The 3,004-nt window shown below is 38.1% G+C and overlaps 1 pseudogene; it reads right to left on the bottom strand.

The window, feature by feature from the left end:
* Positions 1–258: 258 nt before the first annotated feature.
* On the bottom strand, positions 259–1,514 carry LOC126080464 (olfactory receptor 10AG1-like; annotated as a pseudogene).
* Positions 1,515–3,004: the final 1,490 nt, after the last annotated feature.

The raw sequence follows: 3,004 nt of genomic DNA, 5'->3' as shown, positions 1-3,004 counted from the left end.
TCGTTAACATCGTAGAGGTAGGATTTACAACACAGGAAAATCACCAAAACAAACAAATTGCCTTCTAGAAGTTTCCGACTCATAAAACAAAGTGGTGGTCTATCACGCAACACTGAGAATCATAGCCTAGCTAAGTTGACACACATTTTTTAGGTGACACAACTCAATCCATAACACAAGATATGTTAAAAGTATACATTTGTTGAAATTTAATTAAAAATACATAAGAAAGCAATTCTTATACATTTAACTCATTCTTTAATGAAGTGAATTACATAGCAGTTTTCTCAGTACCATTATGACATCCTTGTTCCTTAGACTATATATCATGGGATTAAACATAGGAGTCAGGATAGGGCAGAAAAGAGAAAGCATTTTTTTCAGTTCCCTCTGAGTGTCTAGTGTTAGGTCTTAAGTAGGCAATAATACCTGATCCAAAGAATAACACCACAACCGTAAGATGAGACGAGCAGGTAGAGAAGGCTTTGGCTTGACTTGTGGCTGATGGCAACTTCAGGATGATGGAGATGATTTTACTGTAGGAGCCCAGTATCCACAGAAATGGAACCATGACAAATAACACAGCAACTGTGTAGACCAACATCTCATTTACAAAGGTGTCCCCACAAGCCAGCTTGAGTACTGGGGGGATATCACAAAAATAGTGGTTAATTTGTTTAGATCCACAAAAAGGCAGAGAGAAAATCTGATATGTCTGCCCTATCACAACTGGGATTCCAATGATCCAGGACCCAGTCACCAGCTGAATGCAAACCCTGGGGTTCATGACTAGAGGATAGTCCAGAGGATCACAAATGGCCACATAGCGGTCATAGGCCATCACTGCCAGGAGCAAGCATTCTGTGCCTCCGAACAGAAGGAAAAAGCACATCTGTGTAGCACAGGCAACTAAGGAAATTCTTCTTCTCTGGGTCCCAATATTAATCAGCATTCTGGTGAGAGTAGTTGATACATAGCAGATTTCCAAGAAGGAAAAATTTGCCAGGAAAAAATACATAGGGCTCTGGAGAGCAGGATCCATTTTTGTTATTAGAAATATGGTGCTATTGCTCATCAGGATAATGATATAGATGATTAAAAACAATCCAAAAAGGAACCACTGGAGATGGGGCATGTCAGCAAAGCCCAAGAGAACAAATTCAATGATTTCGGTTAGATTATCTTGTGATGGTTTGTTTTTCTTGATGATTCATCTGTTGAAAAGGGAAATTTACGTGTGCATTTCCTTAACCTTCCTGTATCTCTTTTTTCTTCTCTAAATTGTATTGAGGTGTCTGGGTTGGATTTTATAATCACTGCAACGGTTTGCAAGTTAAGAATGACACTAGTTATGTATGTCCCATATCCTCCTGTTAAATCAAAATCCACAGTGATTTTAAGATCATTTCCTTATACTTTTAGAACACAGCCCAGGACAGATCAAGCTATACCTGACTCAGCACAGGCACTGGAGCAAATGGCAACTGCTGGAGATGGACCCTCAGCTTTGCCATCTAATCTCACTTTAAATTAATTACACTTCTTGACAATTCTATTATAGTTCTCTATGTATTTTCTGAATCAAGCTTCTCAAACACTTTATCATAAACTCTCTTCTAACAAACATTTTCAATGGCCTATTTCAACATTTCCTTCTCGCATCCCTTGATGATTTTAAGCATATACCCATACCAGCATCATTGAGTCGATTCCGACTCTCTGGGACCCTATAGGGACAATTAGAATTACCACATAGAGTTTCCAAGGAGCCACTGGTAGACTTGAACTACCAGCATTTTGGATAGCAGCTGAGCACTTAACTACTGTGCCACCAGATCGCCTTTAAGCATATAGATTCCTATAATACAGTTCACATTAGATAGTTTAGAAAGAAAAGTGTGAGAGTATTACATTTTGTGTAGGGAATAAAACAAATGTCTTTTGGAAGGATATTAAGTGGGCAAGATAAGAGGATTTTATTCAGGGAAATTGTCCTGGGAACATTGATTCAGATACCAATAATAAAATTGTTCACCCTGTGAAAACAGGGGTAGCATGGAGGGTATTTGTTATCAATGTTTATATGTGGGACAGTAGGAGGAATGATGTTGGCTGTAGTTATACCCATTGGGTGCTCTGTGCACCCCACATGATGTTTTGTTGTTTCTCAGACAAATTTAGGTAACTGTTTCTAAACTCACTATTGTTCAGATTTAAAGATATTCAGACTCACTAAACATGGATAATTCGACCAACTGCACATAAGTTTTGTGACTGCAAATAAGTATTTTTTTTTTTGTAATGGACTTGAGTTTGACTCAATTGCAATATTGAGCATTTTTTTTTAAAGTTTCAAAGGTTTACTTCTTTGTGAGAATTAAATGAGATAATATTGGCCAAACATATTGTCTATTTACCAATTTTAAATTGATTACTTTTTAGTTATGGTTCTATGATAATGTGTTCTTTAAGCCTGTAGCCCTAGAATTTAACATATTGCCTAGTTATGTATTTGATAAAGTAATTTAGAGTTCCTTGTTGGGACTGTTTTTCTCACCATTGACTTTCATCATAGTCAGGACAAGGACTAGTTAGGGAAGCTCCTGAAGTGCAAAATTTAAGAAGGCTCAGGGCCCTCCTTGCATTTGCACAATTCTGAAAGTGAGTGCCTCCTTAAATTTTGCAAGAGGCAAGGTTCCTCTTGTCTCACCCTGCTTCTCATCTCTCCATCCTAATGGGTTTGTACCTTGCCCACCAAGTAGAGAAGAGGTATGGTATGCCATGGTTAAAAATATATATATATATACTGCTGAGGAGACAATTCCAATTCGTAGCTACATTATAGTGCAAAGTAGAACTGCCCCGTAGGGTTTTCAGGGCTGTAAATCTTTAGGGAAGCCAATTGCCATGTCTTTATTCCATTGAGCAGCTGGAGAGTTTGAACCCTTGACCTTTTGATTATCAGCCAAGTGTTTAAGGACTGTGTCACCAGGGCTCAGTGCCA

Source organism: Elephas maximus, chromosome 7 (assembly GCF_024166365.1).
Source record: "Elephas maximus indicus isolate mEleMax1 chromosome 7, mEleMax1 primary haplotype, whole genome shotgun sequence".
Taxonomy (NCBI): Eukaryota; Metazoa; Chordata; class Mammalia; order Proboscidea; family Elephantidae; genus Elephas; species Elephas maximus.
This window is presented reverse-complemented; position numbering and strand designations above follow the sequence as displayed.